Source organism: Onychostoma macrolepis, chromosome 09 (assembly GCF_012432095.1).
Source record: "Onychostoma macrolepis isolate SWU-2019 chromosome 09, ASM1243209v1, whole genome shotgun sequence".
Lineage (NCBI taxonomy): Eukaryota > Metazoa > Chordata > Actinopteri > Cypriniformes > Cyprinidae > Onychostoma > Onychostoma macrolepis.
The window spans coordinates 6,764,562-6,789,289 of record NC_081163.1 but is presented as its reverse complement, the minus strand read 5'-3'; the positions used below and the strand labels follow the sequence as shown (position 1 = coordinate 6,789,289).

The 24,728-nt window shown below is 34.2% G+C and overlaps 1 protein-coding gene across 2 annotated transcripts in view; it reads left to right on the top strand.

Moving 5' to 3' along the window:
- The window catches only part of adarb1b (adenosine deaminase RNA specific B1b), a 178,034-nt gene that overhangs the window by 55,880 nt on the left and 97,426 nt on the right, over positions 1 to 24,728 (top strand). For both annotated transcript variants that reach the window (XM_058786456.1, XM_058786457.1), the window contains exon 2: positions 8,485 to 8,566. The gene's annotated coding sequence lies outside the window, so the exon portion shown is untranslated. The remainder of the gene's footprint in view (positions 1 to 8,484; positions 8,567 to 24,728) is intronic.

Here is a 24,728-nt window from a genome sequence, read left to right as displayed (position 1 = left end):
TCAGTGCAAGACACATGAAAGCCTGCATGGAGTTTGCTAAAAAACACCTGAATAAGATTCTCTGGTCTGAGACCAAGATAGAACTTTTTGGCCTTAATTCTAAGCGGTATGTGTGGAGAAAACCAGGCACTGCTCATCACCTGTCCAATACAGTCCCAACAGTGAAGCATGGTGGTGGCAGCATCATGCTGTGGGGTGTTTTTCAGCTGCAGGGACAGGACGACTGGTTGCAATCGATGGAAAGATGAATGCGGCCAAGTACAGGGATATCCTGGACGAAAACCTTCTCCAGAGTGCTCAGGACCTCAGACTGGGCCGAAGGTTTACCTTCCAACAAGACAATGACCCTAAGCACACAGCTAAAATAACGAAGGAGTGGCTTCACAACAACTCCGTGACTGTTCTTGAATGGCCCAGCCAGAGCCCTGACTTAAACCCAATTAAGCATCTCTGGAGAGACCTAAAAATGGCTGTCCACCAACGTTTACCATCCAACCTGACAGAACTGGAGAGGATCTGCAAGGAGGAATGGCAGAGGATCCCCAAATCCAGGTGTGAAAAACTTGTTGCATCTTTCCCAAAAAGACTCATGGCTGTATTAGATCAAAAGGGTGCTTCTACTAAATACTGAGCAAAGGGTCTGAATACTTAGGACCATGTGATATTTCAGTTTTTCTTTTTTAATAAATCTGCAAAAATGTCAACAATTCTGTGTTTTTCTGTCAATATGGGGTGCTGTGTGTACATTAATGAGGAAAAAAAAAAAAGAATGAATTGATGACTTAAATGATTTTTGCAAATGGCTGCAATATAGGAAAGAGTGAAAAATTTAAGGGGGTCTGAATACTTTCCGTACCCACTGTATGTATATTAATCTACATAAATATTTGATTTTTATTTAAATGTATTGTAAATGTGTTGAAATAAATCTAAGTATTTTATTTATTGGTATTGCTAATAGTTTGCTTTTATTTTCTTTAGTTGTTTATAAATTGTTTATTTTTATAGTTTAGTAATTAACTTTAGTTTTGTTATAAATTTATTTGTTATTAATCTAAACAAATAAATATTTACATATTATTTAAATGTTTAAATACACTGAAGTAAAATTTAAAATATTTATTTATTATTAGTTTGCTTTTATTTTATTTACTTTAGTTGTTAATTGTTTATCAATAGTTTAAACTATTTATCAATTGTTTAATAATAAGTAATAATACAATTAATTTGATAATATTATTTAACAATATTAAAATATTATTTTTGGGTAGCACTTTAGTTTAGGGACCGATTCTCACTATTAACTAGTTGTTTATTAGCATGCCTATTAATAACATATTGGCTGTTTATTAGTGCTTAGAAAGCACATATTCTGCATGGATATTCTACATCCCTAATCTTACCCAATACCTAAACTTAACAACTACCTTACTAACTATTAATAAGCAGCAAATTAGGAGTTTGAGGCAAAAGTCGTAGTAAATGGTTTATTAATAGCAATAATTGGACCTTAAAATAAAGTGACTTATTTTTTTGTTATTTTAGCAGTAGCAGTAGAATTTATTTTTGCTGCTACAACAGTTATGTAGAATGATGAAGTATTTTACGACATGCTGTTATAGTTTGATGGGTGCCTTAATGTTTGACGTTTCCATAGGTGGTTTAAATGGCTCCTTGGAAGCACACTGCATTGTGGTCATTATAGATAATTCGCTAGAATTGCTTGTAATGTTTTCGTAATGTAACTGATCCTTAGCAATATGTAATTTGCAGCCACTATGAAAGGGGGGATTAAGACTGACTGTCTGTCTTGGTAGGGTTCATTCTGAGTGCCATGCTTAACGTAATTGCATGTTATCGTGCACAAGAAGCTTAGAGGAACCACCTCTATTCCTCTGCCACCTTTTTTTCCATAAAGGGTGTAATCCATCACATTCAAACAAAACGCCAGTGTTTCTTTTCAGTCGTCTCCATTTCACAGTTGGACGCTTGCTGGCCTGTTGTCTGCAGATGAGGAGCCTTTCTGAACGAGATACTGGCTAATCACTTTTTCGGTACATATAATGTTGAGAATCCAGGGCATGGAGCTGACTGATTTATTGTACCTCGATTTGATGGCTGGATATGCTTGTATGGGTTTGTTTTTTTTGTTTGATGTTTTTTATTTTCATTTTAAAATTAATTTTTTTTAAATTAATTTCATTTCATTTGTTTTATTTATTTGTATGTTTTTATTTATTTGTTGTTTAAATTTTATTTATTTGATTTGTTTTATTTATTATTATAGATTTGTTTTATTTTTGTCATTATTTTTTTGTTTAATTTTTATATATGTGTGTTTATTTGTCATTTTGTTTTATTTCAGTTATTTTTTATTCTTTTAAAAATAATTTTTATTTTTATTTATTATTAATTATATATTGATTTGATTTATTATACATTGTTTACTTGTTTTTATTGTTTTTGTTATTTTATTAATTGCTGTTTGATGATAATTTGTTTTTAATTTTTATATTAGTAGTAGTTTTAGTCCTTCGTTCATTTTTTCAGCCTTTGTAAATGATTTTACTGTATTTTATTTATTTATTTATTTATTTTTAGCGAGAGGGCATCGGGTTTCATTTAGTTGCAAAACAGAGGTGGAGCTTAAGTGGCTTTCAGCCGCTACACATCAGCTAATTGCCTTCCATCTGGATGCTGCTTCGTTTAGATTTTCTGTCTTCAGAAATAAACTTCTCCTTTTCCGTAATACCACCCTGTTCGCCTCAGCATGCCACACAGATCCAAATCGCGCCATTTCAGCTCCCATTCTGTGTGAAATACTCAATCCCACACCTCTTAGCATGTGTCGTTTTAATAAATCCCCTCAGGTTCCTTTAACGACAGTGTCTTGTTAAATCAGATTGATGTTTACTTGTCATATCTTTTTTAAGACCCCCATTCCCGGTGGTACATTACCGCTCCCCCTGCTGATTAACAGGTTCGAACTTTTTGCCGGAGCCAATTTGGGTGACAGAGCTGTTACTTGAACCTCCCCAAAATAGAGACCGCATGGAGCGAGATGAATTTTAATCAAGCCTATGCTCAATTAGACGCCACAAACGGCCGCCTCGGCATGAATATGAAATTGTCCTCAGCCTCATAGATCATCAGTTACAACAATCAAAATTGATCTTCCCCATTACCAAAGGTTCAGGCACAGATCAAAGGCTTGATACTTCTCAAACAGTCATCAACGCTCATTGAATCCGGAGCCGTTGTCCCCGCAGCCATGATGTCATCGATTCCCCATTCCGTCAGTGGGAAAAAAGAGCAATCCATTAGCGGCTTCCAGAGGGGCCGTCTCCATCTGACGGAAATGTAATTTTGACAGAGCGAGATCCTGTCAGATTTCCCCGTGCCATTGTGGCGGCCCGGCTGAAACTGGCCCCTGGCCCCGGGCCTGTGGCTCAGGGAAAATTGAGTACACTCCTGCAGAATTCAATATGACATGCTGGAAATAATGGGCTGCTGTCGCACAGATATCCATCAGACAGCCCCAGACCCTTGTAGACATTCAGGTGCAATAAATAATAAATCATGTTTGGATGATATTAATAAGGTCGCTTGAGAGATGGCCATTGATTTGGTGACTGCACAGTTTTCTAGCAGGAGTAGAGTGCTGACGTGTGTGAGGGTCGCTACGCAAAAATATCAGATTTCCTTACAGGTCTTAGGTGCTGTAAAACCGAAGACTCTGTTGTCTGTAAAGGGTTAGTTCACTTAGAAATGAAAATGGACATCATTTACCTACCCTCAAAACTGTAGGTATGACCTTTCTTTAGTGGAAAAACGTTCAAAAATATTTTTCCAATTGCGATGAAATTATTATTATTTTTTTCTTCAATAAAAATAAATAAATAAAATATTAATTAATTAATATATATGACTAATACATTATTAATTTAATAACATTATTAATATGACTCATATATTATATTATTGTTGTCTTCTAAGAAAGTCATTTCGGTTTGGAAAAACATGAGGGTGTGTCCTGGACTTCCTGAAATATGTTTAAATATGCAAATGATGCATTATCAAATTAAATATGTGCTAATTTGCATAACTTTCCATAACAGAAATTTGAAGATTGGATGAAGTCAGGGATCAAAACTTTTGCATCTTTTTATTTTTTTTAATTTTTTTATTAAGTAACCGAGGAATGCTCATATATAGTATGAACAAAACCCTCTATAAAAAAACTTCAGAATACAGATATAAATGAAACTGAAAAGTGTGGTTTATTTAAGTGCTGCTGAAATGAAGAAAATATGAGAAAACATATTGTAATTGAGATCTACTGATGCAAATAAAGTACAGTTAAAACTAATCACTTAAATGTGCATTCTGGATGTTTTCGCTATACTAGTCTGAAACAACATATTATAAAAAAGGCCAAATAGTGCAAAATCTCAAAATTGACCAGTGCATGAAAAAACATTTTGTCTGTGTTGTCTTGCGTTAAAAGGATAATTAGCAGATAAAGGCATTAGTTGTTTAAATGCAAATGATCAACATTGTTTACGTTAATGAGGATGACGATGGTGATCTTTTCACAGTGCCACACGAGAGAACGTGGTAATTGTGTGAGCTGTGTTAGTATGCAGAGGCAGCGACGCTGTGGACCTCCTTGTTTCTTTTACCCGGGCGACTGCAGTCTGTGTTTTCTGCTGAGTCGGCTGCTCTTCTTTGGTGGTTTAGGACTCATTAGGCCTGTAATGTCTTAATTCTGTCCTCTCTACAAAGCCGTACTGACATCCCCCATATTTTACCTCCCTGAAATGCATCGCACAATTGATGCCTGTTGGGTTAAGAAGCTAATTGACTGACATCGACCCTTTTTCATTGGTGAAGTTGGTCAAATTTGAAGCAATTTGCTGTCGCTTTAACAATAAGGGACTGGAAAACACACAAGCAAACTCGTAGGGCCTTTTGGTAGCACTTAGTTCATTTTTATTTCTGGGAAAACTGCATTTTTAATGCCTCTGCAGCGCTTAGAGCGCATTTTGACTGCAGGGGTATTTATATTATCGGATATTTATTTGGTCAGGCGGGAACTAAATCACACAATCTCATGCATTCCTGTGCAACACCAGAAAATGTGCTGATTCGCTGGATGTTATTAGCAATTTGGTTTTATATAAAAGGACTTTGTATGTTTCCAGAAAATGTTTTTTTTATTATGAAGAATGCAGAGTATTTCAGGACAAACCCGCATTCTGTTGAGCTGATGTGAATGGCAGACGCTGTGGTTTTTAGCACAGACTGACCACACGAGTGAAAACAGTGTCAGTGCCGACCGCAGTCAGCGATCACTCTGTTACTGCGGTCCAGTGTCTGAAAAGGGATGTTAACGGTAGAAATGGCCACAAGTTACCTTAAGTGGAGTTGAGTAGGTCTGGGTAATTTACTATATCAAATTTAAAGGCATACTGTAGGTCACTCAGAAATGGAAATTCTGTCATCATTTACTCAACCTCAAGTTGTTCCCAACCTGTATGAATTTCTTTCTTGTGCTGAACACAACGGAAGGGATTTTAAACGATGTGTGTAACCAAACAGTTCATGGAAGTCAGTGGGGACCAGCAACTTCTAATATAACTAAAACAAAAATGTCAAAAAAAATGCAACATTTACCGATAAAAAAGGCAGAGTCTGAACTGATTCACTGAAACAAATCACATGAATCAATTGTAACTATTTTTGTCACTAAAGTTTTAAATCATAAATAATATTAAACCTTAATCTTTTATTGACACTGTCATACTTATGATTATGAAATTAGTCTAATATTATGGCCTTAAGGACAATTTGGCCTCAAAATATTGCTTTATTACTTTAGATATTTTATTTTGGTTATTTTATCAAGTAACTTTTCCACAGGTGAGGTGAATACTAATATGAGTCATACTTATAAATCAAAAATACCATAATTGGTAACACAACACTAAAATAATGCAATAAATATTCATTTAACAACATTAAATGTAACGCATACATACAATATAAATACCTGATAAGAAAAAAAAAGAAACAATATAATTTGAAATGAAAACCAAAAGCACTCAGGGAATTCTGGGAAGCTCAGTATGTTTTTCATTGTAAATTATAAGATGACTTGTTGTTTTTCACTAAAAGCTGTAAATTTAACAGTATTTTACTGTAAAATTACATGTCCCGTTTTGATTTATTTCAGGTTTTGACTGTATATAGAAAGGGGACTTACCATTAACCAGTTAACAGGGTACCACTTTAGTGACCAATTCTCACTATTAACTAGTTGCTTATTAGCATGCATGTTACTTTGCATATTGGCTTTAGTACTTATAAAGCACATGCTTTATTTTGCATGACCATATTTCAGATCTCTTAATCCTACCCCATACCTAAACTAATTAATAAGCATAAAATTAGTTTATTGAGGCAAATGTCCTAGTAGTTAATTGTGAAAAATGAGCCCATAAACAAAAGTGTGACCATTAATGGTACCGTAACATTTTTCCAGTCATTTTTTACTGTTAAAATTGTGATAGTTTTTTTATAGTGTTGATTCTGTAAGACACCAAGGTGAAGAAACTGTACCACAAATCTTAAATATACTGAAGGGTTGGCTGTTTTTGTTACTGTAGCTCAGCGTTCTGATATATTTAGGCTATATTTAGGATATATCTAGTTGTGCAAAATCTTGTCTATCTTTCTCCTTTTGGCACTCTATCGCTTATTCTTTCTCTTCATCTGTACTGTAACTGTTCCCTGAGGAATAACCTCTAACCTGATTCCCATGTGCAACCTTATCCAGATCCTGACTGAACTCTTGGCCTCCGGCCTACACATTGTTTCTTGCCTCCACCTGAACACCCTAGAACAGGTACTGCCCATAACCCGATCCAGCCTTTGTTTTCTGCTTCTTGACTCTCAACACATCTATTATTTGCTTGCTGACAAGTGTTTGGGCAGTAATCCATGCCAGCTCCTAAACCAGTTCTTTCCTTCACTCAGCTTCAACCATTGACGTTGTCACAAAAAGTTTTCTATCTGGAAAACCAAGCCATTAAGTTTAGCTTTGCTGTGTTGCATTGAGGCAGAAAATAAGGCTGTCGGGCTTCCTTTTTTTTTTCTTTCTTTTTTTTTTCATCTAACACTTCAACACCTTTTTTTGGACTTAGTAGTGCAGGATGATATATTGAATATTAAATAATTATTTTGGTGATTTTATAAAAATTAGTATCATTTAATATCACAGTTATCATAATTTACTTTTAAGTTTCATAATGCTTTTATTTTACATGCTATTTTAGACACTTTTGACCCAGCTTATGATTTTAGGTATATATATATAGGTCTCCATACACCTGTCTTTCTCTTTCCTGAGCCGCCTAATTGAAGTATGTTGCCACTCTCCTTTGGCGGGATATGCTTCCTATTTTTAGACCCCCATTTCAGGGCAGCGGTGATGTCATCTATTTTGAAACCTCTATTGAGTTTTCTTTCCTTAGCTCGCAGGGCTGTATTTATGATAACAAAGAGGGGCAGTCACTCTTTTGACAGCCTTTCTTTATGCCACAGATGATGGGGTTGAACCAATTTTCACTATGAACTACAGTCTGAGGCCTTTAAAGATTGCAGTCTGCTTTGTAAAACGCTATCTCGTGCCAATAAGTCCACTGCCAGGAAGAACTCAACCTTGATGCTTATGCAGTGACATCAGTGAGATAAAATTTTCAAAACATGCCCTAGTTAGTGCCACTTGAAAGATACCACCCACCATTTCTGTTAGTCTACTTGATAAAAAACCAAAAAAAAAAACCAAGTCTTGAGTTAGATGATATTTCAAGTTGACTTTCAAGATTAATGTTATAATATAAACTAGAAACCACTTAATCAGCCACTTATTATTTTTATTATTATTATTATTATTATTTTCCCTAAACTTTAGAATGATAGTTTATCAAAGTCTCCACAAAGGTATGAAGCAGCACAACTTGACATCATGTGACACTGAAGACTGGAGTAATGATACTGAAAATTCAGCTTGACATTACAGGAATAAATTACATTTGAAAAACATTTGATATTCAAATAGAAAATAGTTAATATTTCACAATATTACTGTTTTTACTGCGCTTTTAATCAAATGAATGCAGCTTTGATTATTAAAAGCTTTCAAAAACATTAAAAAAAAATTGTGTGTCTCTAATATAATAAATATCTTTATTTGTGAAGGAAACTGAAACTTCCCCAGTTGTATGTGGAAGCAGAGAGGAGGTGTTTAAACAGTGATTGTTAAGTGTAAATGAAGTATATAATGTGTGACAGCTGGGTTTGGGGGAATTTCTCCATTTATGGTGCTCATTTCTCTCACAGAGTCCTCTGAGTTTAGATTTGCTCTTAGGATCAGGATCACTTTAGCTCTGGCCTGATGTTTTATTCCTCTTTGTGTTTCAGGAAGAAGTGGAGACTCGCAGCAGGGAGATCTTGTTCAAGGCTGTAAGAGATTGGAGCAACATCCGCTGCTTTATAATATCAGGTAAGTGAATCTGCAGTGATACACACTCAAACACAGAGGCTGTTCACGCGGTGAAAAGAAAGAAAGGTAGAAGATTGATGGTAAGATGCAGCAAATTAAATCTTGTGCAAAACAAACTGTTGCTTTGTGCCTGTTGCTGATGAGCAGGGTTTCTCTGAGGCCTTTATCAGAACTGTAGGCACTAGTTATGTAGCGATACATAGAGTTGTGACCATTGCAGTGTGTTTCTCTCCATTTTCATAATCTGTCCTTTCTTCGTGACTCACGACTGTGAGACTGTGAAGGCAGATGTTTTAGTGTCTGCTGATATCAGCAGCAAAGATGTGTTAGTAAATTTCTGTGAATCGGTTCAGAATATCTGTTTTGATTAATGCAATTCATGAATTGTTGACATTATGGTTCAGTTGTAAAAAACAAAACAAAATAAAAACATTTAAATAAGGGTTTTCTTCTTTATTTTATTGGTAACACTTTAGTATACGGACCAATTCTCACTATTAACTAGTTGCTTATTAGCATGTTATTATGAACATATTGGCTGTTTATTAGCGCACATATTCTGCATGAGCATATTCTACATCCCTAATACCTAAACTTAACAACTACCTTACTAACGATTAACTATTAAGCAGCAAATTAGAAGTTTATTGAAGAAAAGGCATAGTTAATGGTTTGTTAGTAGCGAGAATGGGAAAATAATGTGTGACCATTTTATTAAATGTAATTTATTCCTGATGGCAAAGCTGAATTTTCTGCATCATTGCTGCAGTCTTTAGTGTCACATGATCCTTCAGAAATCATTCTAATAAGCTGATTTTCTGCTCAAGAAACATTTTTTGAAATCTTGGAAACAGTTGTGCTGCATTTATTTGAAACAGAAGGTTTTTGTAACTTTTGATAAATCTAATGCATCTTTGTTGAATATAAGTTTTAATTTCTTAAAAAAAATTCGGTAACACTTTATTTTAGGGTCTCTTAACTAGTTGCTTATTAGCATGCATATTACTAGAATATTAGCCATTTATTAGTAGTAATTAAACACATATTAATGCCTTATTCTACATGACCTTATTCTACATCCCTAATCCTACCCAATACCTAAACTTAATAACTACCTTACTAACTATTAATGAGCAGCAAATTAGGAATTTATTGAGGGAAAAGTCATAGTTAATATTGAATAAGTGTTCCCTATTCTAAAGTGTTACCAAAAATTCTTACTGACCACAAACATTTGAATGGTATTATATATGCTATAATAATAATAATAATTATTATTATTATTATTTTGTAGTGTTCAGACAGTGTAAAAATAATGCCTTGATTTATCTTTTAGGGACAGAACATATTCTGTGGAGCCATTTAGGGAGCTAAATGTCCAGTTTTTAAAAAAATGCATCACCCAGTAGGTTCTCTGTTTCGAACTGTGGAGGACCAATGGAAAATGACATATATTTCTCTTGGTAATATGACCCAGCTTTTTAAGAATTTAAGAGTTTCATTAATTTATTTAACAAAGGAGATATGAATGTAGCCTTTGTGATAGGTTTCCATGACTTGCCAGAAGAGACATGCGGCAGCCTCAGAGATGAAATTACACAGGCCTGGATTCGTTTACCTCTCACTTTTCAACTCTGCTGTTACCATTCAGACCGTGTACACTTTAAGGCTGGATAATGACACTGATTTACTATTTATTTCAGTTTGAAAAAAATGGCTTGTTTCGGTTAGTGTTATATAATCACTTGATCGCTCACTGCTCATGCACTTTTCCCCTCACATTTGCATTAATCGTTGGCTGTTACAGGTTATTGCACAAAGCTAATATAATGACACAGACGACAGCATACTTTCAGTTTTGGAGGAAGTAGCATATTAAAAAGCTGCCTGGAAAAAGTTACCCGCTAGGGCACAATTTATTTTTAATGAGATGCGTGAATGGTCATGATATTTTAAATTTTTTTTAAAATCTGGACGAAATGGGACACATGCTACCGATATTTAGCAAATATTTTCATCTGCACTAAAAGGCTTGGATTAACAGATCAATCTTGGGAAGTTAAGAATCAATACCGGATTATTCAAAGAAAGAAATCGTAATACACTTTAATTAGCAGCGCGCTTAAAAGCAGTTCAGCATTTACTGTGTCCTCTCAGGTCTTACATCATTTCTGTGCTATTTTAAGACGATTAATAGAGCAGGGTCTTTTCGTTCCTTCTGTCAAAGTCAAAACCAGAGCTGATTTTATTATGATCCGCTCTGCATCTCGACACGAAGCCTGTCAGATTTGAGCGAGTTCAGCGTGTTCATTCAGGCTGATGGGAATGGCTTTTCAAAGCTGGCATTGTTTGAGAGCTGTTTCTACACTCTCGGCGCTTGTTGCAGAAGCTTAACAAAACCTTGGGGCCTTGCACGTCCCTGGTGAAAAGCGCCTCTTGTTTTTAGAAGTAAGCCATCTAAAGACATGGGTGCCTGGGGTCTGGAGCATTCTGTGATTCTGGGCCCTTCGAGGTTTCTTTCATTTGCTTTGAGGAATTAACTTTCTTACAAAACGACAGCCTTAAGACTGCGGCGTGGGCTCGTGGGAGCAGCGGGGTGGAGAGAGCAGATGAGCACCTGCTCGCTGCTGCTCTGCAGGTGATGCCAGAGAGACGCTTTGCAGACGAGCTGAGATCTCTAATCAAGGGCATTCATTCTCCACCGCTAAATAAGATTAATGAAAGCGTCTAATCTTTCTCTTCTTCGGTCTCATTCTCACCGTCCCACACAGAGGTGGGTGGTGTAACTAAAATCGTGTATATCATGGTATGAATAATTTTATATCACAGCAACAGTATTTATCACAATGTAGTTATTCCTCCAAAAATAGTTTGTTTATTGAATAATCTTGTAGCAGTGCCTGTGAATTAAATATTTCATCTTATTTTATTAGTTTCTATTTATATATTGCACAATATATTGGGTATTGGCCAATAGTGTGTTTTTAAAAAAATTTTATACACAAATCATTTTATTTTGCTTAAATAAAATGATTTGGGTATATACAGAAATAAATGTTTGCTAATATTGAATATTTACTTTTAAATTTCATTTTTATTTTTAATATATTTAATTTATTGAACTTCCCATAATTTTACATTTTTCAATTATGTTTGGCATCATTTAGCACTCACAGTATTAATTAATAATATAACTGCAAAATTATTGTCCATATTTTATTCTGTACATTCTAATCATTTTATTTTATTTTTGCATCTCTAATTGTAATTTCTTATGTGGAACATGCTGGGTTCAAACCATGGGATTATTATTTTTTATTTATTTACTTTTTCTAATCTTGGTTTAACTAGTTTTAGATTAAATTGGTGGATGAACCACATAAGTGGCAAGTAGCCAAACATCCGTTAAATTCTACATCAGTATACAGTGACTATGCAAACGTTTTGTCTAACAAACACCACTTTCAAAGTTTTCCGTCTTCTTTACTTGTTTAGGATGCACCCTGCTCTTTATTTAGTCCATGTTTCTGAATCGTCCCTCTTTTTTGTCATATATATGTTAAACCTTTGATGTTTCTCCATGTGGTCTTCATTCTCATCTTGCTCTGCTTTTTCCAGGTTGTGCCTTTATTTAAATATAGATTACAGCCATTCTCCTTGTTGCATGTATTACAGAACACAGGAGAAGGAATGAAAACCTGAAGGCAGAGATGCTTTTTCAGGTTTGATCTTTATTTCTGTCATCCATTATTCTAAATAAGGCCTTGGTTCAGACGTAGGAGAAGCTGTCTTGGATCGTAAGGGATCTGCAATGACCTTTCAAAATAACTGTCCCATGCTGTATAAATGTCTAGCATACGTCGAAGAAACATACATTATTCTCCTTGGAGCATGGATTTAGATCTGCCTCATGCTGTGGCCCAATCCTGTTCCACATCCAAAAAAGCTAACTTTTTTTTGCTCAAATCTGAGCTTTGTACAACTTAGTTAGCTGTGCTGTGACTGCATATTGATCAGAGATGAATATAGTCGCTCCCTGTAGACCTTATTATAAATCTACACCCTGCTTTCCAAAAAGCGCTTTTGGAGGAAGTTCTGCACAGACTCCCAATGATCCGATACCTGGATCAGAGCCACAACAGCCCGACCACTATAGAAAGCAACAGTGTGGTTGAGGATTTTCATATTCTATCCTTTTTCTTCAGGAAATAAGTCAGTCCCTCTACACTCTCTCAAACAGCGTTTAGATTTGTATAGCTCAATGTTTTGCGGTTCACTTTAAATATACTGTGCTTTATATTTTATATAAATCCAGAGTTGCAGTCTAGTGCAGCATTGATTTTAAAAATTCATTTTCAGTTTGCAAATATTGAAGTTTATTGTTAAGCAGTAAATGGAAGACAATGTTTGTTTTTGTTTGTTTGTTTGTTTTAATTATAGATAAATCTTTAATTTCAACAAATCAATCAGTGATTTTATATGTTAGTAAATTTAGGCAACATTTAATAAATTATTTCTTTAGTTTTCTGATATTAAATATTTAACTTTAAATTAAAATTTGACTTCCCATAATTTTATTTTTTTAAATAACACTTTTAAAATTAATAATCTCCTTGCAAAATGAATATGTATTGCCAATTCTAACTTTAATTTTTTTTTTTATGTACTGTATATACTGTAAATATGAAATTGGCACATTTTTATTTTGTGCATCCCTAATTGTAATTTCACGCAAATCATGGGATACATTTAAACCATGGGATGAATATAATCCTGGTCTAACTATGCGTTACTAGTTTTAAACAGGTCCAAAATTGGTGGATAAGCCACATTAGTTGCCAATAACAAGTTACGAAATGCAAGTTTATGATGATACAAATCCAGTATGAGCTGATACATTTAATAATTACCGTTACTAATCTAATAAAAATGGCTGATAATTGATATGGTACTGATATACCATGCATCCCTGTTATACAGTTAGTTGCATTATGTAATTCCTCATTTGATTATATAATTCACTCTGAGCTTCACAGTTCATTCCAACATAAGTTCACTTTTTTCAAATTTGCGAGTACTTTTTGGCTGGGAATCAGGTTTTAATGTGATTCATCTCTGTGTTGGTAGAGTTGGTTCAAGGGTGTTTTTTTGAAATGCCTACAGAGAAAATGAATGGGAAAAATGCTTTGGGAACCATGACTGCTGAAAAAGTGTGCACTCACTGTTTGGCTCTTATTGATGCCTACGTAGTCACCCACAGATCCTCTCCGTGCCTGCCAGTCGCTGACATCAATATTGTTTCTGCCGTCCCGTTCGCCAGCCTCCCGTTCCTCCTCACTATTGATGGATAACCCCACTGATAAAGAGATGCAAAACCGCAGTGCAGCGTCATGCGTTTTGCCGTTACAAATGCAGATCTGGGACTTCTGCAGCAGCTAACCAAATTGAAGAGAGAGAAATCTCCTTGTGCCTGTGTCCTTTGTGTAGAACAGCAGTACATCTTTTCACAGCAATATTAAAATCTCTCTTTTATTTCATATGTGGGTAGTGAGGCATTAAATTCTATAATGGTCCAGTACTTTATATATGTCAGAACTGGCAATGTGGAATAAAGCATTCATCGATCATTTTCATGGGGGAATGGCTCCTCGCTGTGCCATACAGGTTGAGACTAGAAGGGGGTTACAGGTCTTAACCAGTTTGAGGTCTACATGGTCTTGTCTCAGTCTGAGCAGGACTTTTTAAATCATTTTTTGACTTGCTCTGTGCGCAGGCTTGAAATAAGACCGTCGGAGTCCCTTTTAACACAGTCGTGTTAAAATATTTCTGAGCTGCGAACACTTTTTTTTTTTTACAGGGTGTTTCATTTCATTTTAGTTCAAGAGTGATTGCTATTTTCTGTTAAAAGGAAACAGCAGCAATTGAAACTTAAAGTTAAGCATTTTAGAAAGAAGAAATCATTGGCTGCATTTTACTAATATCACTTTCAGTTATTTAAAAAAAAAAAATGTGTTATATATAAATTACAATATAAATATATATAATTGAATACATATTTATTTTATTTATTAACAAATATTATGGATATCACTTTCTCTCTGTCTCTGTGTTTATATATTGATAAGTAAATATTATGAATATAATTATATATTAGTTAGTAAATAGCTGTATATTTATTTATTTACTAACTAATATTCTGGATATCTGTATATTTTATATATACAATGCATTCTTAATTATTTAATCTAATATTTATTGATATTTTATTTTAATAAATAAACATAGATTTTATAAATAATTTAATCCAAAAAGTACCAGTTTTATTGATAGAAGTACCAGTGAAATTGTATTTCCACTATTTTGAATAATAGTAAAGTGATCAAAATTATGAAATAACACACATGAAAATATTGTAAATATATAGTGAGCAAAATAAACATAATATAAATATAACTTTATATATTAGTTAGTAAGTAAATATTTATTCATTTTTATTATTTATTAATATTTATAATATTTATTTACCAAATCTAAGAAATGGCACAAATGAAAATATTGTAAATGTGTAGTGAACAAAATAAATAAATAAAAACATCAAAACTATCTTTAAACTATATTGAACAAACTGTCTTCAAGACTATATTAGCATAATAGTTATGCTAATATAAACGAGCAGTACGGCACTGGAGCCAAGTGATCACAAGAAGCTTTGAACTTGATTCTCTGTTGTTTTCAAACTATTTTCATTGGCGTAGATGAATATACAAACTGGGTGGCCAATGTTTGTCTGAAGCATAAGTGACTCTATATTTAATTGTCTGAATTGCAGCCATGCTGACATTCTGCTGCAAACATGAGTGGTGTGATAATGATGGGATTAAATTATGTCTTTTTCCTTAAGCATCATTTATTTTCATTATGGGCGTGACATACGGGAGATCTCTGGGTTCAGTCGGGGTCCTGTGGGAGTGTGAGTTCATTATTGAATTTGCTGTCAATATAAATAAGTGCAGTGAAATCTAAGGGCAGCTGCCGTTCTATCGTCTCCTATAACACAAATCAGAGCTGAAGCCCTGGAGGTTCGGATCTGTCCTGATAACGCTCCACCTCTGCAGACTCGTCAATAGTGCCAATTACGTAGATGTGTGTGATTTTTGTCATGTGGCCCGGGTAGTGTAAAGAAAGCCCAATAGATGTCCTATCTGGCATGTTAACCATCCGAGGGCCTCTATGTTAATCAAAAGTTTGCCAGATAGTCCTCTGTTTGTTATTTAAGGCCTTTGACAGAGCTTAAATAAAGCTCTAGATGTATCTCGTATCAAAAAAGTGTGGATTTTGGGAAAGAAGCTTGTTGAATCAGTTGCTGTAATAACACTTCTTCTTTTTTTTTTCTATTTGGCTGAGAAGTCGCATGCTGTCAATGATATTGCAGATCTTTACCCGGGGACTCGGCTTCTACAGAGTTGGTCTTATCTGGAATATTCAGTGCAGATGTGTTAGACGACATGAACGCTATCGTTTTCTGAGGCAGCAGTGAACGATGGTGGTATCTGATCCAGTTGTGTCTGAGGAGCTGAATCTGTGCTGGAGCAGCGTGGTTGATTGGGATCCCGAGCTCTGTTTCCATGCACATTTAATTAATGTGCAAAATCAGAATATCACAAAACAATATGGCAGTAAATCAGAAAATCGCCACTTCTGGAGAAATTGGCAGAACATAGCAATGAAGTGGAAGTTGTATCCACTGGGGCACTTTTATTAAATATATTGAATGACTTGCGGTTTAGAATTATTCAGTCATATAACTTTTATAATGATTTTTTGGAATTTGTTCAGTATATGTGTATATATATCATTTTTATTGTTAATTTTGGGAAAGCACTTTCTTTTTTCTTTTTTTTAGAAAGTAAAATTCAGCAAGCACACACTAAATTGATCAGAAGTGAAAGTTAAGGTTACTGTTTCAGGATTTATTTGAACTTTCTATTCATCAAATAATCGTAGTCATCAAATCAGCATTTTAGAATTATTTCTGAAGGATCATGTGACCCTGAAAGCTAGAGTAATGATGCTGAAAATCCAGCTTTGCATCACAGGAATAAATGACATTTTGAAATATATTTAAATGGAAAACCGTTTTTTATTTTTTTTTTTTTATTTATTACATTAAGGTTCCACAGTTTTACTGTTTTGACTGTATGTTTTATCAAATAAACTTTACCTTGGAATGAAAAGAGACATTTTACATTTGTGTGTATTCCATTCCTGTCCGGACCGGATCAAATTGTTTCTGCCTATTTTAAAGTTAAGATAAAACTTGCTATTATCTAGTATCTGTTATCTGTTATCTAGTGAAAAGCGCTTTCCCTTTAAGAGTATTTTATACCACAAACACAAAAACTCCCTCCTGTATGCCTAAAGTAATTTAGTATCATTTAAACCATTTGTATTTGCTTTTAGTGTGTTCTTTTCTTCTTCTTTTTTTAAATACACTATCGCATGCACTTATTATATCAGTCATTTATTGGTTTTCAGCAATAACTTAAATGGAATTGTCGGCTTCTCAGTACTGGCCAAAATGTAAGTATTGGTAGTTGTATTCCTTCTTTGTTTCTTCCTTTTTTATGTAATAAGAGTTTTTCCATTTAAAATTCCTATTTGAAAAATAAATTCGCTATTACTGCTACAGAGCAGCTGTCATTGTCATTCTTTGATTTTGCCATTTATTTTTAGGAAAGAAGCTCAGGTGCAGCATGCTGGTTTCACATCTGTGCACTAAATGAAATCACCATGTTTTTGATGCTTTATAGGGTTATGGGGCACATATGTGTGTGCTGGTATGGGGCTAGAGAAGGGCTGTTATGACCCAGAGCTGTTTAGACTGCCCTCTGACCCACAATGTCCTCAGCCTGTGAATCAGCCCTTTGCTGGCTGGTGGGCAGACTGTACGTGGCATTAAACATCAAAGCCGCAGGTCCGCAGAAGTCATTTCCACTAAGCTGAGAAAAGATCCCGGCCGTGTCTCATGAGGGCCTGAAGACGCTCACTCAAAAGGGTGCTGGGGTTCAGTTCTGGATTATGTAAATCATAACCCTTCCTCTTCCAAATCGACATTAATTCGAACCATATTTTAACTTGGGAAAATCTGAATAATTCAATGTCAATGTGACTTTATTTATTTATTTATTTATTTTTTTAATTATATAAAGTAACACATACCATTGACAAACATGTTTGGCAAAACATTAATTTCAGGCCCTGTTTGTAAAGTCATATCTTAATCATTTATGCTTCTGAACTTTCTGACTGCCCAAAAATGTGATTTGTCCAAAACTTTCAATTATCGCTGCTGTTCTCTTCCTGTTCTCTCTCTGTCAGGTGGGATCAAAGAAAATTACTTTTTTTTTTTTTTTTCTGGTCCTTTTTTTTGGTTCTAAAGGTCATTTTTGCCCTTAACACAGCAATAATTGCTTGAGGCCACCCTTTCCCTAAAGGCCAGAGATATATTGGCAGCTTTCTTTTGTTGATGACTTGAATTGAGGCGATTTGGCACAATTGTATGTGACGAGGATGAGCAAAAATGGGGCATCTGAGAGAGGCACTGAGACTCAGCAATAAAGAAATCATTTCATTATGAGATAAATGACTTCTGTCAGAACCTACAAGAAAAAATAAAGTGTTTTATGTTGCTTTAAAAAGGTTTCCATAGCTCCAGGTTTCAGCACAACATCATTATTTATGATTTCCTTTGGGTGCTGAGTATGTCTGAGTTCATCTTGGAACTTTTTATTTTACTTAATAATTTAACAATAATAATACAATTTTATAAATGAACGCATTATTAATTAATTAATTTATTAATAATAATAATAAAACCAGCAATAAAACATTAAATATATTTTATTTTAATTTAATTTTAATGTTTTTGGTTTGTTTGTTGTTATTATTATTATTGTTGTTGTTGTTGTTGTTGTAAAAAATAAGAAGAACAACAATAAATGTTTTATTATGGATGGTAATAGTAATAATTAGGGCTTTGTATTACCAGCAAAGTTACGATACGATACGTATCACGATACAGGACTGCACTGAATTTCACCTCAGCAGAATTTAGTAAAACAGCTGTTTATTAAACACTGCATACTGTAGGGCCAGTGCTAACTATAGGCAGAGCAGGCAGTTGACCTCTGCATTATGAAGGGCCTCCATAACTGTACCACAGTACAATATAGGTAATGGCATATGTTTCATGTTTACATTGTGCACTCCCTACCAGGTACAAAATTCTGATTGTTTGCATCTTGTTTTTATGCCCATAAATAATAATGTACTCGTTCTAATAAATTTATATTGTAATGTACTCATTCTAATATATTAAAAATCATCTTTACATTGCTGGTAGGTTATCATTGCACAAATTAACGCACTCTCTACATTTAAAAAAAAAAATGATAAGAGCTCTAAACTAATGCGCTGTCTTCACTGTATCTAACGCACACACACTCAGTCACTCACACAGATCACGCTGCGGCCGCACACACACATTCAGGAACAAAATTTTTAGCGCTTCCCCCGCAGTTTTATAAACTAAATAGCTTAATCGCTCAAGAGCTACATTATCTTTCTCAACAAGGAGCTGGTAACATCATTGTTTCTAAAGGAATTAAAGCCACAGCTTCACTGTTAATAGAGAAAACCGGCAAAACAGTGGTAATTCATACATACATAAACAGCCTCTCTCTCCCCCTCTCTCTCTCGCTCTCTCTCATAAATGAACACTTGATAAATTACACTTTTCTGATAGAGTATTGAAGTGGAGATAGCTAAACTGCAAGCTAACCGGTGTTTTCAAGTGCATTTATCCACAGTGGAGAGAGAGCTTGTGCACATGGTTGCCAGGTTGACAAGGATAAGTATCACATTTAGCAGATATTTCCGTATTGCGCAAGTGGGAAGCTCTGTTTCGGGGATTAAGTCTCTTTATATTAGGCAACCCCGGTTGTGTTCCTCTGCGGCCAGATTAAACATTGTTGTGGCCTATATATTATGCTCTATTCATTATTTTTTAGAAATCTCGCACTTTTCTACTCCGTTTTAAACTGTGTTCTTGTATTCAAATTAAGCGCGGTCCACTGCTGCACACGTGCCACAATATCGATACAGGGCCAGCTCTGTGACGACACATCGACGTATCGAACACTAGTAATAATAAACAAATCAAAGCAAGTTGAAACAAAAACTTAAAACAAAACATTCAAACCAAAAGAATAATAATAACAACAACAACAATAATAATATTAATAATAATAGTTTTTGTTGTTGTTGTTATCATCATCATATTTAGTTTTTTAAATGGTTTTGTTTACCCTCCACATCAGTCAGTTTTTAATGTTTTGTTTTGTTTTATTTTGCATTGAGTATTATTATTAGTAGTAGTAGTAGTAGTAATTAACTACTACTAATAGTAATATTAATCTTTTGGTTGTTTGTTTATTTACCCTCCACATTAGCCTGTCAGACTTTCATGCGTGCAGACAGTTTTTATGAAGTTAGATATCTCTGGATAGCTCTAAATGATCTTCTCCTCCCTTAAATCGGCCGTGCAAATGAACAGCTGTTTCGTTCACGCCATTGCTGTACAGAATCGCATCAGATTGTTAATGCTCACGCTTGCTTGTTTGTAATCAGTAACGCCTCTATATAAGCTGAATAGCAATGCATTTTGCCGCAGTGATTTCATCAGGCCGTTCGCAGTGAGAATAGATGTTAGAGGAAACATAAATACAGGTTGAATAGATAAATGCTGTCGATGTAATGAGAGCAGGAGTTGTTTGTGTCAGTGTTTGCGCAGTCAGTGTCCTCTCTGCACCTGCAACCTGTAGGGATTCAGCATCAGCATGCTGGAGATGCGGCAGACTTATGAGCAGTGCTCCTCTTTCTTATTCTCTCTAACTTAGTTCTGCTTGTTGTGGGTTTTTCAAAGCAGTTTAACAACCTATAAGGAGTTAAACTTTTGAAAAGCTGTGTATTTCTCTTATTTTTCCGACACACTGGTGTTTTTTTTTTTAGGTCTGGGCTAGTATGTTTAAGATTAAAGTCGCTGCTATCAGTTTTCTTTCCTGTCTTGAAGCATTTCTTATACGAACAGCAAGTTGGATTGGGAGATATCGGGACTATCTCTTTTTTTGAACAGCCAGTAGCATTTAATTTTAATACAACCGACAGAAAGCAATGAAGGCACTTTTGTGCCACACATCCAATGCTTAGTTGAGAAAGAATTTAAGTATGAGCATTGGCACAAACAAAAACTCCCTGGCAAAACAGTTTGCCCACAGATTAAATGGTTTTCTTGACAATATTTATTTAATTACTTACTTGTAAATATTTATATTTACATATTTAATTGTACATATGTATGGGCATGTTCACATTTTTACTTATATAAAGATTTATTTACTTATTTAAATTCTATTACTTTATTCTTTACCTGTTTACTTACTGACTTATTTACTTATATATTTTATTTCCTTATTACATAAGTAAATAAATGTGTTCAATTGTATATAATAATAAATACTATTTATTTAATTACTTAATTAAATTACTTATTTAATTATATTTATGTGTTTGTTAATAAATAATTAATAAATAAATGTTAATAAATAATAAATACTATTTGTAATTATTAATAAATGTGTAATTAATGAGATGGATGGATGGTAAGATGGATGATAGATAGATTTAATTATTAATTTTCAATTTATTATAATTAGAAAAAGAAAAATGAATGTGTGCATATATATATATATATATATATATATATAAATATAAATTATTTATTTATTTATTTTCATTTTTCTTTTGCGTTGTTTACTTGTTGCGCTACACTTTTAAAAGGATTATTGGTTTAATCTCTGTTGATAATTGTTGCTTAATTAACTGTCCTTTATTGTTTAGTTTTTATGGTTTTATCTTAGAATTACTTTGAGGGATTTTTCATAGGAGTAAAGCCGTAGTTTGAAGTCCAGCACATGTTGGTCTCAGCAGGAGCTCTGATCCTGATTATGTTTTTGGGTTGGACTCATCTCTTGTGTCCCGATGGCCTGATTCCATCATAGCTGTGGGCCATATGGCTCAGTCATGTTTTCCGTCTGTGCGGCGGGCGATAGTTTCCACCTCCGTGTCTGCATCACCCCGTCCATCATATATTGATCAGAGTAGAGATAATGAGTCTGTGAAACCCAGACAGATCACATGCGATGCGGCGGACAGGGAAATTAGAGTGACAGTGTCATCTTGCATAAAAGCAGCATTATCTTACCTCGCGTGCTGTTCATTTAGACTGCTGTCCGTCTCTCAGCTGCTTGTGTGAAGTTAAGAAGCTCAGATAGGTAGACCGATTCGATTCTAGTTCGTAGTGGTGGAATTTGATCAGACGTTGAATGATGAATGAGGACATTACAGGTCTAATGGTGCTTTTCTCATTCAGTTTCTCACACGGAATCTGTTCCCACAGAGCTCCGAAGAGTGTTTCAGATATTCTAAATTGAATTTAAATGCCTGTTATTTGTAGAATAGAAAGTTCTACACATTCACTTCTCTTGCTTGTTTGTTTCAATATTAAATATTTTGCCTAATTTGGTTGTACTTTAAATATGAGTCCAGGATGGATGGATGGATGGATGGATGGATAGATTTTTCTTGTATGGATAAAAAAATAAATAAATTAGTGCTGTCAAACAAGAAAGAAAATGTTATGTTTATATATTAAATGTATTTATATATATATAATATTAAATATAAGAATATGAATATATAAATGAATAAACAAGTAAATATTTTCAACATATATACTTATTTATACATAATAAATATACACAGTACACATACATATATAATGTAAACAAAAACTTATTTTGGATGCGATTAATTGTTTGACAGCACTAAAATAAATACATACACATTTACAGTATTTGAAGTAATGTTTGGCCACTGACAAATATCTGTTTTTTATTTCTTTATGAAATAATAAATATTTACAGTTTTTTTGGGGGGGTCCATTTGTTATTGTTTTCACATAGAAAATGTTATATACAATTGTCCAAAATCTTTTTCTCCTTTGAACAATAAATAAATAATAAATTTTAGGGTAAATAAATTTTAATGTGAACTATCCCTTTAAGAGTTGCGGTCCAGTACAGTGGTGTGGCTCCAGCTGTATTAATCAGCGTGTCTTACTCACTGAATTAGGAGAACGGAATACAGATGTTTTGAAGGCAGAGAGGATCAGGGCCGATCTGAGCGTGACCCAGCCAGGTGTATCTCTTACAACACAAAATCACTCGCTCTCTCTTAATAGCCTTATTCGGGTGTAGCTGCTTTCCCCTGAGGAGATTAGCTAAATTTGAGTTGCATGGATATACTTTGTGATTTTAATTCCATCCAAATCGAGCACTTCTGTGTTTCCCAGCATAACTTCAGTAAAAATTACTGTGAAAATTACCCACTGTTTTTCAACTAACTCTCTGGGGTTCTGTGAGAAATCTCATCCCATCCAGATAAAAATGTTTCTAATTGCTTTGTATATTATTTTTCACAGTATTTCTCATTTATTTTGATTTTCCTTGAGCACCATAACTAAAGATGGATTTCTTGTTTTGTCGCCTGTTGCATCTTCATTATAGATGTGGACCAACTTTTACCAACTTTATAGGTAAAATAAATATTTATATTTACATAAATAAATGTAATATTATAAGATATAATAATTAGAAACTAAGAATAAATAAGAAATATTGTTTTTACTTAAAAATATATTGTAAAATGTTTATTACTTGAGTAAATAATTCTTTCTTTATTTAATAGTAAAAAAAAAACTAACAAATATAAATTATGCTGGATTAGACATCCTGAAGTTCATTCTAAAATAGAATTATTAGAAAGAAAAAATATATATATAAAAATAAATGTTTACTTATTTACTATTAAGTAGTGTTGTTAATTTACTTTATATTTAGATTATTTCTATTTCTATATTTACCTTTTTTATTCATTTAGTAATATGCCCTTTTTCAGTGTTTCGTTTTTCCTTTTTTTTATCAAATTGTTATGCTGTACATAATCGGTTTATTGTTTATTTCTAATAAACCTATTTACTATAAGCATCATAAACTGGCTGCCTGGTGCACCTTTGTTATACAGTAGATTTAGACAACTTTCTGGGTAAAATAATTTGGTTTTCAAGTTCTGCATCAGATATGATCCAATAATAATTGGTAACTTTTTAATAACTTTCCTTTAATTATATTCATAGTTATTTGCATGCATCCAGAGCGCACGACCATTCCATAACCTCACATCTAGACTATTATAATAACTACAGATCCCAATCCCATCCAAATCAGTACATGAAATCACAGACGTCCAGTGTTAATAATTGTAGCTCAGACGTCGTTTAGCAAACTAATCCTGTACGAATAGTTCTGTTCTCTCTCTAACGGTATTCCTTTAAGCTGATTTTACATTGGAGTTTCATCTTATCTCTCTCAGAGAGCCACAGGAGAGAGTCCCAGAGGGCTGAGATCTGGAAATGTAGAGACAGGTTGATTTAATGTGTCTCATGCTGCCTTACAGAGACTGGGAATGGAAGACACTGTCACTATAGCTGAACATCATCATTTCTGTCTTAGTCGATCTGTCTTACCCTCCTCCTCTTTGCAGTGACTTTGGTTGGAGGTCTGAATGTTAGTGCGTAGAGCACATTAATACAACATTACCCTCTATGGATTAGAGGCTGCATGGTTGGAAAGACATTTATTTCCCCCCCGACTCCCCTTTTTGGATCAATGCAGCCAATTTTGAAAGTCTGCCACACGTCGCTGTAGAAAGCCAGCCAGCGTGCTGTGCTGTTCTGTTTGATACGTTGTGTAGTTGTCCTCTTGTGGCAATTTCTCTGAACATAGAGTCGGTGCCGAATGAGTCCCGAGGCGTCCGCTGTCGCTCGCTCATTCGCAAGAAGTCCTGTTTTGGAAATAAATAAGTGTCCGGATACTTTACGTAAGGCAAAAAATCTGAATTAGTATGTGTAACAAAGTATTAAACCAAATTGTTGCATTATAATTCAGGGCTCAACAGTAAGGATCGCAACTGTGGAAGATGAAAG